The sequence below is a fragment of the Somniosus microcephalus genome, chromosome 12 (assembly GCF_052327205.1).
Source record: "Somniosus microcephalus isolate GS21.2 chromosome 12, FLI_Smic_1.0, whole genome shotgun sequence".
Classification (NCBI taxonomy): Eukaryota; Metazoa; Chordata; class Chondrichthyes; order Squaliformes; family Somniosidae; genus Somniosus; species Somniosus microcephalus.
Window position 1 is genome coordinate 197,007,147 of NC_140998.1, and position 18,323 is coordinate 197,025,469.

At 54.6% G+C, this 18,323-nt stretch overlaps 1 protein-coding gene across 2 annotated transcripts in view; it reads left to right on the top strand.

Annotated features, from left to right (window-relative positions):
• LOC147109866 (glycogen synthase kinase-3 beta-like) overlaps window positions 1-18,323 on the top strand; it is a 104,849-nt gene that overhangs the window by 986 nt on the left and 85,540 nt on the right. The gene's annotated exons all lie outside the window — the stretch shown is intronic.

The window sequence follows — 18,323 nt, forward strand, 5'->3', positions numbered from 1 at the left end:
TCAGGGGAAGTGGTGGAGACAGAGATGCACTTCCTCACAGCTTGTAGAAAATATCAGGGCATCAGGGAGGAGAATTTCTACCCAAAAATTCACAAAAATATGCCCGGAATTCAGAAATTTGAATGACGACCAAAAACTCCCATACCTACTAGGGGAAGAGAGAAATTGTGTAACCTTAGCGGCACACTATGTTACAGCTTGCCATAAAACGGAGGGGACAACCAGTAAATATAAGAAAAAGAGGTATATACAAATTATATGAATGTATATTTATACACTCAGGGATATATCTGTTTGTACACTGTATGCTAATCTGTATTTTTGTGTAACAACCATGAATGTTTATTGATGCTTTTGGCAACATAAGATGTACCTTGTCATGCCAATAAAGCGATTTGAATTGAATTGAATTGGACTGGGGCCGAGAGGGAGAGCGAGAACTGGGGGCCAGAAGAGAGAGAGAGGGAGAGCGAGGACTGCGCCAGGAGAGAGAGAGGGAGAGAGCGAGACTGGGGCCAGGAGAGAGAGAGGGAGAGCGAGACTGGGGCCAGGAGAGAGAGAGGGAGAGCGAGGACTGGGGCCAGGAGAGAGAGAGAGGAGAGCGAGACTGGGGCCAGGAGAGAGAGAGAGAGAGAGCGCGAGACTGGGGGCCAGGAGAGAGAGGGAGAGAGCGAGACTGGGGCCAGGAGAGAGAGAGAGGGAGAGCGAGACTGGGGCCAGGAGAGAGAGAGGGAGAGCGGAGACTGGGGGCCAGGAGAGAGAGAGAGAGGAGGACAGAGCGAGACTGGGGCCAGGAGAGAGAGAGAGAGAGAGGGAGAGAGAGAGAGAGAGAGAGAGCGAGCGAGGACTGGGGCCAGGAGAAAGAGAGAGAGACAGAGCGAGACTGGGGCCAGGAGAGAGAGGAGAGAGCGAGGACTGGGGCCAGGAGAGAGAGAGAGAGCGAGACTGGGGCCAGGAGAGAGTAGAGGGAGAGAGTGAGACTGGGGCCAGGAGAGAGAGAGCGAGGACTGGGGGCCAGGAGAGAGAGAGGGACAGAGCGAGACTGGGGGCCAGGAGAGAGAGAGGGGGAGAGAGAGAGAGAGAGCGAGACTGGGGCCAGGAGAGAGAGAGGGGGGAGAGAGAGAGAGAGCGAGACTGGGGCCAGGAGAGAGAGAGAGAGACAGAGCGAGGACCGGGGCCAGGAGAGAGAGGAGAGAGCGAGGACTGGGGCCAGGAGAGAGAGAGAGAGAGAGCGCGAGGACTGGGGCCAGGAGAGAGAGAGAGCGAGAGCGAGACTGGGGCCAGGAGAGAGGGGAGAGAGCGAGGACTGGGGGCCAGGAGAGAGAGAGAGAGAGCGAGACTGCGGCCAGGAGAGAGAGGGAGAGTGAGACTGCGGCCAGGAGAGAGAGGGGGCGCGCGAGACTGGGGGCCAGGAGAGAGAGGGGGAGAGCGAGACTGCGGGCCAGGAGAGAAGAGAGGAGAGAGCGAGACTGGGGGCCAGGAGAGAGAGGGAGAGAGCGAGACTGCGGCCGGAGAAGGAGAGAGAGGGGGAGCGAGACTGGGGGCCAGGAGAGAGAGGGAGAGCGAGACTGGGGCCAGGAGAGAGAGAGGGGGCGCGAGACTGGGGGCCAGGAGAGAGAGCGAGACTGCGGCCAGGAGAGAGAGGGAGCGAGACATTTGGCCAGGAAAATAGGTCCATTTATATATATTCAGTCTTTGGGGAGGCTCCCTGATCCTTTCTGGATAGCGCCTTTCCCCGAGTGTTCTCGCTCTTGATGCGGAGGCGATTCTGGCACCCCTGTCGTCGGTTTGGGTCATCAGCTTCCGATGCTACTGTTTTCTGGGGTAGATGCGACCTGTATGTCGGGGTTTCCCTCACCAGGTACGTATGGGCGAGGCATGGGGTTGACTTCCTGTGACTCTAGGATCTGGTCGCAGCATGACGTCTCACGATGCTCTCCCCCAACTTCCACTGTGTGCATTAGTGGGCCCCTGCCGTGTGCGTATTGTTCCTGGCTGCCATTTTTTCTGTTCGGTAGTCGCGGGCCAAGACCTGGATGGTTGGCCTACATTGAAGCTCCTTGTTGGCTTCTCATGGATGTGCTGGAATTGCTTACACTCAACGTCTCATCGTACGGTTTGGTCTGAGCAAATCCAGGCGAGATCTTAACCTTTGGTTAAAGAAACATCATGGCTGGGGGCCTGGTTGGTGACTGCATGTGTCGCATTTCCGGTAGGCGAACAGGAAATTGTCCACCTTATGCTGCAGCGGGAATGTTTGTCATTGTACATAGCCTTTATTGCCTTCTTAAAGGGTTTGTACGAACCTCTCAGCCAATCCATTTGTGGCTGGATGATACGGGGTGGATGTGTAATGCCTTACCCAATTCTTCTTCTTAAACCTCCGGAACTCTCTTCGGACACAAACTGTGGTCTGTTATCGGCGCAAATCTGTTCTGGCAAGCCGTTCCTGGCAAAAAATGGTCCATAGGACTGCAATAGTTTTTCTCCGTGGTGGTGGAGGACATTTTGATGACCTCAGGCCATTTCGAGTGCGCATCCACGGCTATTAAAAACATTGAGTCCATGAATGGACCAGCAAAATCAAATATGCACACCGTTGCCATGGAGATGAGGGGCCACTCCCATGGGTGTTAGAGGGGCATGTGTGGTGGTGCATTTTGGACTTTCTGGCATCCTGAGCAGCTCTTGGTCAGGTCCCTCGATTTTGTTTATCGATTCCTGGCCACCACACATAAGCCCTGGCAAGGGCTTTTCATTTTTACCTCCTCCCAGATGACCCTCATGAAGCTCATTTGAGCACTCTATCCCTTAACTTGGGTGGAATTACCACTTGGGATCACACACATCAAGGTCCCCCGGCACAGTGACAGCTGTTCTCTTGTCCGAGAATGCTGGCAAACAGTGAGTCGCCATGTGCTGGCCATCCCTTCACCGTCAAAATCGTATACCCGAGACAGTGTCGGGTCATTTCGGGTCTCCTTTTCTATACGAGCGTTAGTTACCGGTAGGTATTCAACTATAGTCGAATGAAATATTTTCGACAGGATCCACTGCTGGTGCTTCCTCCAACAGTAGGCAGTGGCAGGCGTGATAGCCCATCAGCATTTCCATGCCTGTTTCGTGCCCCTTATATTCAATCTCATAGTGGGTGCACTCCCTAGAAAGAGTGACCATCTTTGTAGTCGTTGCGCAGTCATCACCGGACCGCCCTTCTTCGGATTAAAAATGGAGACAAGAGGCTGGTGGTTCAGTCAGCAAGGTGAATTTCTGCCCGTGCAGATAGTGATTGAACTTTTTCACTCCCCACACTAGGCTGAGGGCCCTCCCTGTCAATCTGGGCGTAGTTACGCTCGGCTGAGGTTAGTGATCGTGACGCAAAGGCTATTGGCCCTCTCTGAGCCGTCCGAGAATTTGTGCGACAGCACCGCTCCAATGCCGTAGGGTGACGCATCACACGCCAACCGAATTGGTAGTGCTGGGTTGAAATGGGCCAATACCTCTTTCGATGTGATTAGTGTTTTGCTCTTCTGGAAAGCTCGTTTACATTCGTCACTCCACTTCCATGGCACTCCAGTTTTGCAGTAGGGTGTTCAGTGGGTGTAGTATTGTAGACAAATTTGGCAAGAACTTATGATAGTAGTTTACCAGCCCGAGGAACGACCTCAGTTGTGACACGTTTTTCCGGTGCTGGAGCCTTGACTACTGCATCAATCTTTTCTGGGGGACTTATGTAACCCCTCTATCGATAACGTGGCCACAATACGAGATCTGTTTTTTTAAAAAACTCGCATTTGGGGCGGTTAGCTCGGAGCCCATATTCCTTCAATCTAGTGAGCACCTGCTCCAGGTTGGCGAGGGTGAATCACTGTCATTTTCGCCCATGACCAGGATGTCCCTCCAAATAACACTGGGTCCCTGGGATCTCTTGCAGGGACTTGTTCCATTGCCCTTTGCCAAATAGCCGGAGCTGATGCTTCCCCGAATACCAGCCAGTTGTATTGGTAGAGACCTTTATGGGTGTTTGATTGTGAGGTATTTTTTTTGATGCCTTCTTCTACCTCCATTTGCAGATACGCCTGGGCCAGATCAATCTTAGTGAAGCGTTTCCCCTCCAGATAGCGAGGCGAAAAATATCTTCAATCCGTGGAAGTGGATATTACACGGTGTGAAGGACTGGGTTCACTGTTGCTCTTAAAGTCCCCACAGATGCGAACCTTCCTTGGTTCCCCAGGCGTGCTGCTCAACGACTTTTTCATCACCGGGACGATGGGTGTCGCCCCACTCGCTCCAGTCTACCTTGGACAGTACACCTGAACGTTCTAAACTCTCCAGCTCTGCTTCGACGGCTGGGCGGATCGCATAAGGTTTTTGGGCTTGCGTTTTTCTTCGATTTTAATTGTTGCTGTCATGCCTTTTAGTGTTCCAAGTCCTTGCTGGAACACTTCTTGTGCGTCGGTTAGGATCTTTGACAGTCACCCAGGTGTGACGTCGTCATCCTTTTTGGCAGCCACAGTCAGTGCTTGTATGGAATGCCAATCCAGCTGTATTTTTCCCGGATCCATTCACGTCCCAGTAATGGTGGTCCTCCATCTTGCAATACATACAGGTCTAGTTTTGGTGTTTCCTTACCGTTATATATAAACGTTCACCCTTAATTTTTCCTTTGGGGTAGACTTTTTGCCCCGTTTATGTCTTCAAAATAATTTTTTGTGTCTCAAGGGTATGTGAGAGAATAGCCGCTCGTAGTCCTGTCGGTTTATGACTGTTAGGGCTGATCCTGTGTCCAATTCCATTTTTACCTGGACTCCTGCTATCTTGAGAGTGACCCAAATGGTTCGGTGATCCTCCGTTTTGATCACATTATGTAGTTTCAGACAACTCCGCTCCCTGCTTTCGGAGTCGGTATCACTCTTTTGTTCGTCTGAACTATTCTCCGTCACTTTATGTACCTTGTACTTTTCTTTTGGAGATTTCTTATTGCTGGTTTTCTTTCCCGACCTGCAGACTCTTGCTATGTGTCCTACTTTTCCACACTGTCTGCACGCTTTGTCTTTGAACCAGCAATCATTGTGGTCGTGTGTTGTTCTGCCACAGCGATAGCACTTCTCTGTTCTGTATGACATTTCGTTTGTGCCATATTCTTGCGGTCTCTGTTGTATCTCTGCAGCGCCCCGTGCTGCTGCTTCATATGATACACTGGACAAGGCTTTCAGCATTGCGGTAAGGTCCTTTTCAGATAAAAGCCGTTTCTGGGTTCCTTCACTTTGAAGCCCACACACAAACTTGTCCCTTAAGGTATCTGCCAGTCCCGTTCCAAACTGGCAGTGTTTCGATAGTTTGCGCAGTTCTGTTAAATATTCAGCATTGCTTTCATCCTTATGCTGGTTCAGTTTGTGAAACTTGAATCTGCTATCCGCAGCGGTGTGGGGTTTAAATGTTCCTGTAGTATCGTCACTATGTCTCCAAAACTCTCTTCGCTGGGGTTACTAGATTTCGTAATAAGCCATACGTCTTTGCACCCATTAAATTTAACAATACCGGCGCTTTCTTGTCATCTGACACCTCATTTGCCTTGCAGTATACCTCTCTTCGTTCGACATATGTAGTCCAATCTTCGACTTCATTGTCAAATGCGGTGATACTGCCACTCTTCGGCATTTTGGGTGTGGTTTAAAATGGCGTCTCCCGCGCTTTCCTTCCTCCCCCGCTGCTGCCAACGCCGCTCTCGGCGGTCCTCGTGGCAATGGCGGCGCCCTGTAGGTTTCGCACGCTTCTCCTGCGCTGCTGCCAACGCCGCTCTCGGTGGTCCTCGTGGCAATGGCGGCGCCTCGCGGGTTTCTGCGCGTCTCTCTCCCTCTCCTCGACGTTGCTCGGCCCCTGAACACCCTCTGCCCTCTCTCTCTCTCTCTCTCTCTCTCTCTCTCTCTCTCTCCCGTCGACGCTGCTCGGCCCTTTGCTGTGCCGCTCGGTCGGGCTCTAGCCCGCCGCTGTCCGGGAAGGGTTTGCGCACTACCTGTTGCCAGCCCGTTTCGCTGGACCACCGCGACTGGAAAGCCAAACCTGGCTCTCAACAGCCTCCCCCGCAATTCTCGAGTCTCTGCTGGATGACTGGGCGGTTGCCCATGGTCGACGCCTGTGTCTCTGGCCTTGACCTCCAATCTACTGGTCTTCAGGGACGAATCCCTGGGAGGTGATGCAGAGTTGCAGGTAGGTTCGAAATTGCCTCGTCGCCAATGTTGTGTCCGTCAGTAGTAAGACACAAGACTGCAGGAGAACGGTACAACAGGTGTTTACTCAACGTGGTTCACTCTGGAACTGAACTGTACAGATTACTACTCAGTGCTATATACAGGTGTGGTCACTGCCGGTACTACAGTATACATGAGCTGTAAAAAGTAGTTCCCCCCTTAAAGGTATATACATTACAGCCGGGAGAGAGCGAGACTGGTGCCGGGAGAGAACGAGACTGGGGCCAGGAAGGAGAGAGAGAGAGCGAGCGAGACTGGGGCCAGGAGAGAGAGAGAAAGCGAGACTGGGGCCAGGAGAGAGACCATGGTAGGATGTGGGAGAGGGATGAGAGTCAGCCAGGGCAGTGGGTTGCACATCCGGTGTGAGTCAGCCTGTGTGGAAATGACCATTGCTAATTGACTAAATCTCTTTTGAATGAACTCGTTCTTTGTGCCAAGTATTGGGAGCTGGATTGGAACTCGGTGAGTCCTGGGTACCCGTGGTTGGAGGGAGCAGATGTTGTGGGTAATGGGCGAGGGGACACTTGTTTTGTCACTTCTGCTTGCTCCGCTCTTATGGTGCTGAAATGCTCAGTGAAGGCGCATTTCCCGACCTCCTGGCATCCCAAAGGGCCTGACGGCCAATGATGTCCTTTTGAAGAGTGCCCACTCTGGTCCTGTGGAAGACGCAGCCTCCAAGTTGTACACAGCAAGCTCCCACAAACAGCAATTGTGACGATGGCCAGATAATCGGTTCTGGTGATGTTTAAGTGAGATCAGCCATGATCTAATTGAAATGGTGGAACAGTCTCGAGGGGCTGAATGGCCTCCTCCTGTTGCGAGGTGCTTGAAGGATCAATGTTGGCCCAGGACACTGGGGACAACTCCCCCTGCTGCTCTTGAAATAGTGGGACCTCTTGCATCCACCTGTGAGGGCAGACGGGGGCCTCAGTTTAACATCTCGTCCGAAAGACGGCACCTCTGGCACTGCAGCGCTCCTTCAGTACTGCACACGGGAAATGCTGGCCTTGATTTATGGGCTCAAGTCTCTCTGGCGGGGGGGGGGAGTGTGATTACTGTACCTTACTGCTCAAAGTATGAACCCACACAGAGTGCCTGTCTGATCCCCACCGAGTGTCTGCATGGAGGTCCCTGATATTGGGAGAGGGATCTCTTGCGTGACGGCCTGTGTATTGAGTTTGATATACGAACTGGTCGATCTCCCGTGGAGTTTTCAGGTCAAGCAGGTTAGAGGGCGGCAGCTGATTAGCCAGGATCGCTGAAGTAATGGAGTCGTGAAGTCATACCGGCTGTTTGTGTATCTCGGTTGTGTCCACGTTTCTAATGGGACTTGCCTTATGTAAACTCGGGCCGTCATGCTCCCTGCAGCGCCTCCACTGGACAGAGGGTGTGATTACAGCGTGACCAGTTTCTGATGTTGATGGTGGGCTCGTTTCCAACCGGGTTTCCTGCCTCATTCTCGGGCTCTGATCCAGTTTGCTGCTCTCCTCCTCACCGATTCCCATCTCCTGCCATTAACCGTCCGGGAAGGCCAGAAACTGAGCTGCGTGTTCACCCCCCCCGACTCCCGTCCGTCCGGCGGGTAACCCTCACCCGTGCCCATGCCACCTCTAGACTTGACTATTCCAACGCACTCCTGGCCGGCCTCCCGCGTTCTACCCTCCGTAAGCTTGAGGTCATACAAAACTCCGCTGCCCGCGTCCCAACTCGCACCAAGTCCCGTTCACCTGTCGTCCTTGTTTCAAATCTCTCCATGGCCTCGCCCCTCCCTATCCCTAATCTTCTCCAGCCCCGTAACCCTCGGATCTCTGCGCTCCTCCAATTCTGGCCTCTTGCGCACCCCTGATTTTAATCGCTCCGCCATTGGCGGCTGTGCCTTGAGCTGCCTGGGTCCTAAGCTTTGAAATTCTCTCCCTAAACATCTCCGCATCTCTACACCTTGCTCCTTAAAAACCTAGCTCTTTGACCAAGCTTTTGGTCACCTCTCCTAATATCTCCTTATGTGGCTCGGTGTCGCATTCTGTTGATGATCGCTCCTGTGGAGCGCCTTGGGACGTTTTACTACTTTAAATGTGCTGTATAAATACAAGTTGTGATATGGAGGCAAGAACGTTGTGCACAGTTGATCCCACACACACATCCTGTTTCCAGTGGTCTTGGTTGGATGTTGTCCAGGACACCAGGGAAGCTTCCCTTCAGTAGGGTCAGGGGGATTTGTAACATCTAGCGGAACAGGTTTTCATGGCTCACTGTTATCCAATACCTGCCTCGCTCTATCCCGATTGGCCCCGGGCGTCAACCAACCGCTTTTTGATTGACCCCGGCCGTCAACTGATCGCATCCCGATTGGCCCTGGGTGTGAACGGATCGCTTCTTGATTGGCCCCGGGCGTCAAGTGATCGCTTTTTGATTGACCCCGGACGTCAAGTGATCGCTTCTTGATTGATCCCGGACGTCAACCGATTGCTTCTTGATTGGCCCCGGATGTCAACTGATCGCTTCTTGATTGACCCCGGACGTCAACCGATCGCTTCTTGATTGACCCCGGACGTCAACCGATCACTTCTTGGTTGACCCCGGACGTCAACCGATCACTTCTTGATTGGTCCCGGGCATCAACCGATCGCTTCTTGATTGACCCTGGGCATCAACTGATCGCTTCTTGATTGGCCCCGGGCATCAACCGATCGCTTCTTGATTAGCCCCAGGCATCAACTGATCGCTTCTTGATTGGCCCCGGACGTCAACTGATCGCTTCTTGATTAGCCCCAGGCGTCAACTGATCGCTTCTTGATTAGCCCCGGGCATCAACTGATCGCTTCTTGATTAGCCCCAGGCATCAACTGATCGCTTCTTGATTAGCCCCGGGCGTCAACTGATCGCTTCTTGATTAGCCCCAGGCATCAACTGATCGCTTCTTGATTAGCCCCGGGCATCAACTGATCGCTTCTTGATTAGCCCCGGGCATCAACTGATCGCTTCTTGATTAGCCCCAGGCGTCAACCGATCGCTTCTTGATTAGCCCCGGGCATCAACTGATCGCTTCTTGATTAGCCCCAGGCGTCAACCGATCGCTTCTTGATTAGCCCCAGGCGTCAACTGATCGCTTTTTGATTAGCCCCAGGCGTCAACCGATCGCTTCTTGATTGGCCCCGGGCATCAACTGATCGCTTCTTGATTAGCCCCAGGCGTCAACTGATCGCTTCTTGATTAGCCCCAGGCGTCAACCGATCGCTTCTTGATTAGCCCCAGGCGTCAACTGATCGCTTCTTGATTAGCCCCAGGCGTCAACCGATCGCTTCTTGATTGGCCCCGGGCATCAACCGATCGCTTCTTGATTAGCCCCAGGCGTCAACTGATCGCTTCTTGATTAGCCCCAGGCGTCAACTGATCGCTTCTTGATTAGCCCCAGGCGTCAACTGATCGCTTCTTGATTAGCCCCAGGCGTCAACTGATCGCTTCTTGATTGGCCCCGGGCATCAACTGATCGCTTCTTGATTAGCCCCAGGCGTCAACTGATCGCTTCTTGATTAGCCCCAGGCGTCAACTGATCGCTTCTTGATTGGCCCCGGGCATCAACCGATCGCTTCTTGATTAGCCCCGGGCATCAACTGATCGCTTCTTGATTGGCCCCGGACGTCAACTGATCGCTTCTTGATTAGCCCCAGGCGTCAACTGATCGCTTCTTGATTAGCCCCAGGTGTCAACTGATCGCTTCTTGATTGACCCCGGGCATCAACCGATCGCTTCTTGATTAGCCCCGGGCATCAACCGATCGCTTCTTGATTAGCCCCGGGCATCAACTGATCGCTTCTTGATTGGCCCCGGGCATCAACTGATCGCTTCTTGATTAGCCCCGGACGTCAACTGATCGCTTCTTGATTAGCCCCGGGCATCAACTGATCGCTTCTTGATTAGCCCCAGGTGTCAACTGATCGCTTCTTGATTGACCCCGGGCATCAACCGATCGCTTCTTGATTAGCCCCAGGCGTCAACTGATCGCTTCTCGCTTGGTCCCGTACGTCAACTGATCGCATCCCAATTGGCCCCAGGGTGTCGCCTGACAGCTTCCCTTGGTCTCTTTTACCGCCCCCCCCCCCCCCCCCCCCCACCAAAAAAAAAAAAAACCTGGTGCCAAGTTGTCAGCAAATGTCAAAGGCATGTAACAAAAATACAGTAGTAATATTAGGAGACTTTAATTACCCTAATAGAGACTGGGGAAAAACATAGTGCTACAGGTAGAGAAGGAGAGGAGTTTCTGATGTGTACAGGAGAACCTCCTCGATCGACATGTCTCCAGTCCAACAAAGAAGGAAACCGCGTTGGATCTGGTTCTGGGACGTGAAGTTGGGCAAGTGGAGGGTGTTACAGTCGGAGATCATCTAGCTTAACCGTGACCGCAGCATGATTCGCTTTAAAGTAGTTATGGAAAGAGACCAGGAAATATCGAAGGTAAAAATGCTCAACTGGGGACGAGCTAATTTGAGTGATTTAAGAAGGGCCCCAGCACAGGTAGATTGGAAAAGACGATTGCAGGGTCAAGCAGTAACAGAGCAATGGGGGGCATTCAGGGAAGAGATAGTTCAGGTACAAACTAGGTAGCTTCCTTTGAAGGGAAAAGGTAGAGTATCCACAGCTAATGCGCCCTGGATGACAAAGGAAATAAAAGTTAAAATATACTGTAACAGGAAAAAGGAAGCTTATGACAAATGTGTCAGGAGTAAGATTCAGTTAATAACCAGGAAGATTATGGAAAGTACAGGAGGGAATTGAAACTGTTAATACGGGAGGCAAAGTGAGGTTAGGAGATAAGATTAGCAGGCAACATTAAGTTGAACCCTAAAACATTTCATAAACATATGAAGTGTGAGCGGTCAGCTAGGGGAAAAATTACTGAAAGTTGGTAAGTCACCTGGTCTGGATGGAATCGAAACATAGACATAGAAACATAGAAGATAGGAGCAGGAGTAGGCCATTCGGCCCCTCGAGCCTGTTCCACCATTTAATGAGATCATGGCTGATCATCCAAATTCAGTACCCTGTCCCTGCCTTTTCCCCATATCCCTTGATCCCTTTAGCCTTAAGAAATATATCTAACTCCTTCTTGAATATATTTAATGAATTGGCCTCAACTGCCTTCTGTGGTAGAGAATTCCACAGGTTCACCACTCTCTGGGTGAAGAAATTCCTCCTCATCTCTGTCCTAAATGGCTTACCCCTTATCTTTAGACTGTGACCCCTGGTTCTGGACTCCCCCTCCATCGGGAACATCCTTCCTGCATCTAGTCTGTCTAGTCGTGTTAGAATTTTATAAGTTTCAATGAGATTCCCTCTCATTCTTCTAAACTCCAGCGAATATAAGCCCAATCGACCCAATCTCCTCGTACGTCATTCCTGCCATTCCAGGTATCAGTCTGGTGAATCTTCGCTGCACTCCCTCCATGGCAAGAACATCCTTCCTCAGATAAGGCGACCAAAACTGCACACAATACTCAAGGTGTGGTCTCACCAAGGCCCTGTACAACTGCAGCAAGACATCCTTGATCCTGTACTCGAACCCTCTCGCTACAAAGGCCAACATATCATTTGCCTTAATCACTTGCTGCACCTGCATGCTTACCTTCGGTGAATGCATCCTTGGTTACTGAAAGAAGCTTTCTGATCTCTCTGGTTCTTTTGCCAATCACCTTAAATCTGTGTCCTCTGGTTACCGACCCTCTTGCCATTGGAAGCAATATGTCCTTATCTACTCTTCTCAAAACCCCTCATGATTTTGAACACCTCTATTCAATCTCCCCAGAACCTTCTCTGCTCTAAGGAGAACAATCCCAGCTTCTCCAGTCTCTCCACATCACTGAAGACCCTCATCCCTGGTACCATTCTCGTAAATCTCCTCTGCACCCTGTCCAAGGACTTGACATCCTTCCTAAAGTGTGGTGCCCAGAATTGGACACACTACTCTAGCTGGGGCCTAACCAGCTCTTTATGAAGATTCAGCATCCCTTCCTTGCTTTTGTACGCTATGCCTCTGTTTAAAAACCAAGAATCCCGTATGGTTTTAACAACCTTCTCATCTTGTCCGGCCACCTTTAAGCATTTATATACACACACCCCCAGGTGTCTCTGTTCCTGCATCCCCTTTAAAATGGTACCATTTAATTCATAACAAATAGCACCTTTAACATAGTAAAATGTCACAAGGTGCTTCACAGGAGCGATTATTAACCAAAATTTGACATTGAGCCGCATGAGATATTGGAACAAGTGACCAAAAGCTTGGTTGAAGAGGTAGGTTTTAAGGAGTGTCTTAAAGGAGGAGAGAGAGAGATGGAGAGATTTAGGGAGGGAATTCCAGAGCTTGGGACCTAGGCCTACGGTTGAGTGATTTAAAATCGGGGATGTGCAAGAGGCCAGAGTCGGAGGAATGCCGAGATCTCGGAGGGTTTTGGGGACCTGGAGTAGGTTACAGAGATCAGGAGTGGGGGGGCGAGGCCACGGAGGGATTTTTGAACAGGAGGGTGAGGATTGTCATTGTCTCTCTCTGACAACTGGCGATGTCACAATCCCAGCCTCACAGCGGGGGGAGTGGGCTGTGGTGGCGGGGGAAACGGACACCAGAGCTCTGACCCACGAACCATGTCTGGGCAAGTGTCTGTCCTTCTGAGCCTGGCTGTGCTGGCCGCCCTCGGGACCATTCCCAGATTGCTGCAGGAGCAGGGAGTGCCCGCCGTCCGCTGGGCCCGGCTGTGCTTCGTCTCCCACAACCCCGTCACCCTGCCCTGCCCGGCTGGCCAGGGCAGCGGCCGCGTCTACTGGCAGTATGTCGAGGGCACGGGGCCGACGGGCCGCCCGCAGACCATCGCGGGACCCTGGACCGCCCGCTACTACCGCGGCCCCCGCAAGGACCTGAAGCTGCGGAGCTGGGCGCGCTGGGGCCAGCTGGAGACACGGGCGGGCTACTCGGGCCTGTACGTGTGCAATGACGGTGGGCGGGCCCCGGCGCGCTACGAGGTGGCGGTGCAGGATGCGGGCCGGCTCCACACCTCGCATGCCGGCCTGGGCCAGCGGGCGCTGGGCAACCTCACTGTGCCCGGGCTCGAGGCCCAGCTTGTCACCCGCTGGGGTCCCTGGCAGGCCTGCGACCGGTGTGGGGCGCCGGGCGAGCGCAAGCGGCTGGGCTACTGCTACGTCCGGCCGGCCGGGGCCCCCCGAGGGCGAGGCAGTGCCCTGCGGGCTGCCGGGGGGCAGGACGCTGCTGCCCCCGCGGGGGCCGGAGATGCGGGTGGAGGCCTCTGCCGGGCCCGGCTGCGGCAGAGCGTGGAGCTGGTCTGCCCTGGGGCCGCGATCCACTGCATGGTGTCCTGGCAGCGCGACACAGTGCCGCTGCCCCGGGCGGGCTTGCTCCGCCGGCCGCGCCCCACCCGCTCGCTGGACCCGCTGATCAGCATCGCCCCCGCTGACCGCGGCCTGTACCGCTGCTTGGTCCGCGAGCGCCCGGCCGCCACCTTCCACCTGCAAATACCCGCCGCCCCCAGCCCCCGCCGCTTCGACGTGGGCCACTCGCTCGGCTCCTCGTGGCCACCCTCGCCGGCCTCTTTGTGGGCAGTGCTATCCTGGAACTGGTGTGTTGCTGCTCGTCCGACTCCACGCCCTGCCTGCACTGCTGAGAGATCTCCCGCTGCGTGTTCAAGCCTCGCCGAGCCTGCTCCGCACCCGTCCTCGCTGGCCGTCTGACTCGCAACGCAAGATCATTAAAATATTTATTTGCCTGAACGTGGGTCCGACTTCCGTTCCTTCGCCGTTGTTGTGAGCCGTTGTTGGGACTGGTTTAGTGAGAGAATGACCTCCGTCCCAGGTGCTTACGAGCGTTTCTGTTGCAGTGATCAGTGACCAGGGGACAGTGCTGTTGCACTTGCTCAGTGTGGGAACTGGGACTCTGTCTGGCCTGCTTCATGAGCTCTTGTGTGTAATGCTGCAGTCCATGCCTGGTCCTGCGCAACACACTGCAGTCCATGTCTGGCCCTGTGTATCGTGCAGCAGTCCGTCTCTGGCCCTGCGTATCGTGCGGCAGTCCGTGTCTGGCCCTGTGTATCGTGCAGCAGTCCATGCCTGGCCTGCGTATCGTGCGGCAGTCCGTGTCTGGCCCTGCGTATCGCGCGGCAGTCCCGTGTCTGGCCCTGCGTATCGCGCGGCAGTCCCGTGTCTGGCCCTGCGTATCGCGCGGCAGTCCCGTGTCTGGCCCTGCGTATCGTGCGGCAGTCCGAGTCTGGCCCTGCGTATCCCGCTGCAGTCCGTGTCTGGCCCTGCGTATCCCGCTGCAGTCCGCTGTCTGGCCCTGAGTATCCCGCTGCAGTCCCGTGTCTGGCCCTGCGTATCCCGCTGCAGTCCCGTGTCTGGCCCTGCGTGTCGCACTGCAGTCCCGTGTCTGGCCCTGCGTATCGCACTGCAGTCCCGTGTCTGGCCCTGCGTATCGCGCGGCAGTCCCGTGTCTGGCCCTGCGTATCGCGCGGCAGTCCGTGTCTGGCCCTGCGTATCGTGCGGCAGTCCGTGTCTGGCCCTGAGTATCCCGCTGCAGTCCCGTGTCTGGCCCTGCGTATCCCGCTGCAGTCCCGTGTCTGGCCCTGCGTGTCGCACTGCAGTCCCGTGTCTGGCCCTGCGTATCGCGCGGCAGTCCCGTGTCTGGCCCTGCGTATCGCGCGGCAGTCCGTGTTAAAAGGCATATGGGATACCTGCCTTCATTAGCCGAGGCATAGAATAGAAGAGCAGGGAGGTTATGATGGAGCTGTACAAAACGCTAGTTAGGCCACAGCTGGAATACTGTGTGCAGTTCTGGTCGCCTCACTATAGGAGGGATGTGATTGCATTGGAGAGGGTGCAGAGGAGATTCACCAGGATGTTACCTGGGCTGGAGCGCTTCAGCTATGAAGAGAGACTGGACAGGCTGGGGTTGTTTTCCTTAGAGCAGAAAAGGCTGAGGGGGGGGACCTGATTGAGGTGTACAAAATTATATGGGGCATAGATAGGGTAGATAGAAAGGAACTTTTGCCCTTAGTAGAGGGGTCAATAACCAGGGGGCATAGTTTCAAGGTAAGAGGCGGGAGGTTTAGAGGGGATTTGAGGAAAAACATTTTCACCCAGAGGGTGGTTGGAATCTGGAACTCACTGCCTGAAAGGGTGGTAGAGGCAGGAACCCTCACAACATTCAAGAAGCATTTAGATGAGCACTTGAAACGCCATAGCATACAAGGCTACGGACCAAGTGCTGGAAAATGGGATTAGAATAGACAGGGCCTGATGGCCGGCGTGGACACGATGGGCCGAAGGGCCTCTTTCTGTGCTGTATGAATCCATGACTCTATGTCTGGCCCAGCGTATCCTACTGCAGTCTGTGTTTGGCCCCGGTCTTGCAAGGCGCTCCGGGTCTGGCCCCGCGTATCGCACGGCAGCCCGCGTCTGGCCCCGCGTATCGCACGGCAGCCCGCGTCTGGCCCCGCGTATCGCACGGCAGCCCGCGTCTGGCCCCGCGTATCGCACGGCAGCCCGCGTCTGGCCCCGCGTATCGCACGGCAGCCCGCGTCTGGCCCCGCGTATCGCACGGCAGCCCGCGTCTGGCCCCGCGTATCGCACGGCAGCCCGCGTCTGGCCCCGCGTATCGCACGGCAGCCCGCGTCTGGCCCCGCGTATCGCACGGCAGCCCGCGTCTGGCCCCGCGTATCGCACGGCAGCCCGCGTCTGGCCCCGCGTATCGCACGGCAGCCCGCGTCTGGCCCCGCGTATCGCACGGCAGCCCGCGTCTGGCCCCGCGTATCGCACGGCAGCCCGCGTCTGGCCTTGTATAACAGACTGCAGTCTTCATTGTTTTATGACCAATGCATAACAGAGGGACATGTTGATGTCATAGAGGAGCTGAGAGCTGGCGATTGTCTCGGATTATTGGACAGGATGGCTTGGCTGCTCGAGTAGGATGCCTCTCTTGGAAGGCAAGTTTGAACAATGTTTTTTGGGGTGCTCTGGTGTTGGGGGAATGTTTTGGTGTTGTGTACCTTGTAATCGGACGTGTTAAGAGAGAGACTCCATTTGCCCCTCTCGTGCTCTCATTCCTGGACCCTTCTCTCAAAGAGAAACGTGCAGCTCCTCACTCAGCGGGTCGCACGCACTCTTGCTTCTGAGTTAGAAAGTCGTGGGTTCAAGTCCCACTCCAGAGACCTAAACCCCATAATCCAGGCCGAAACTCCCACTCGCAGTGCCAGTGCTGAGGGAGCGCTGCACTGTCGGAGGGGCAGTACTGAGGGAGCGCCGCACTGTCGGAGGGGCAGTACTGAGGGAGCGCTGCACTGTCGGAGGGGCAGTACTGAGGGAGCGCTGCACTGTCGGAGGGACAGTACTGAAGGAGCGCTGCACTGTCGGAGGGACAGTACTGAAGGAGCGCTGCACTGTCGGAGGGGTAGTACTGAGGGAGCGCTGAATTGTCGGAGGGGCAGTTCTGAGGGAGCACTGCACTGTCAGCGGGGCAGTACTGAGGGAGCGCCGCACTGTCGGAGGGGCAGTACTGAGGGAGCACTGAATTGTCGGAGGGGCAGTTCTGAGGGAGCACCGCACTGTCAGCGGGGCAGTACTGAGGGAGCGCCGCACTGTCGGAGGGGCAGTACTGAGGGAGCGCCGCACTGTCGGAGGGGCAGTACTGAGGGAACGCCGCACTGTCGGAGGGACAGTACTGAAGGAGCGCTGCACTGTCGGAGGGGCAGTACTGAGGGAGCGCTGCACTGTCGGAGGGGCAGTACTGAGGGAGCGCTGCACTGTCGGAGGGACAGTACTGAAGGAGCGCTGCACTGTCGGAGGGACAGTACTGAAGGAGCGCTGCACTGTCGGAGGGGCAGTACTGAGGGAGCGCTGAATTGTCGGAGGGGCAGTTCTGAGGGAGCACCGCACTGTCAGCGGGGCAGTATTGAGGGAGCGCCGCACTGTCGGAGGGGCAGTACTGAGGGAACGCCGCACTGTCGGAGGGGCAGTACTGAGGGAGCGCAGTACTGAGGGAGCGCTGCACTGTCGGAGGGGCAGTACTGAGGGAGCGCTGCACTGTCAGAAGTGCCGTCTTTCAGATGAGACTTTAAACCAAGGCCCCGTCTTACCCCTCAGGTGGATGTAAAATACCCCACTGTATTATTTGGAGAAGAGCAGGGGGAGTTACCCCAATATTTATCCTTCATCCAACACCTAAAAACATTATCTGGTCATTATCACATTATTTGTGGGAGCTTGCTGTGTGCAAATTGGCTGCTGCGTTTGTTACATTACAACAGTGAGGACACTTCCAAAAAAGAACCTCATTGGCTGTAAAGCGCTTTGGGGCACCCTGAGGTGGTGCATGGCGCTGTAGAAATGCAAGTCTGTCTTTCCTTTTTAAAGAGCTTGGTGCGGCTCCTCGATTTGTGCTGGTTAAAGCCCCTCCTGGTCTCAGAAGCTCATTTGGAGCTTGAGGGACATTGGAAATTAGGAATCTGCCGGGGAGGAGGTGTGTGACGGGGTAAGAGGGCATGTCAAGGATGGAGGGGAGCGGTGGGGGCTGGTCTGGAGCTTGTGGGATCCATTTTGTGTTCTCTGTGTGAGTCGCCTTGTTACCGGGCGACGTCTGCTGGACCCTGCCTGTGACCGTCGCGCCCTCCGTTTGGGGGAAGCTCTGATTGCGCCAGCTCGGTGAGTGGGTGCAGAGCGCCCAGTGCTGGGCAGGCAGCTGTACACAACCAGCCAGCTGAGCCAGGCCTGGAGGCAGGGCTGAGGTTACAGAGGGCACACACACACACACACACACACTCACACTCACACTCACACTCACACTCACACGATCAGTGAGAAGCTGGACTGAGAGTGTTCGCTCCTGGCACTGTAACTTCAGTGAAGGCTCACAATGTGCGAGGTGGAAACATAGACGATAGGAGCAGGAGTAGGCCATTCGGCCCCTCGAGCCTACTCCGCCATTCAATGAGATCATGGCTGATCATCCAAATTCAGTACCCTGTCCCTGCTTTCTCCCCATATTCCTTGATCCCTTTAGCCTTAAGAAATATATCCAAC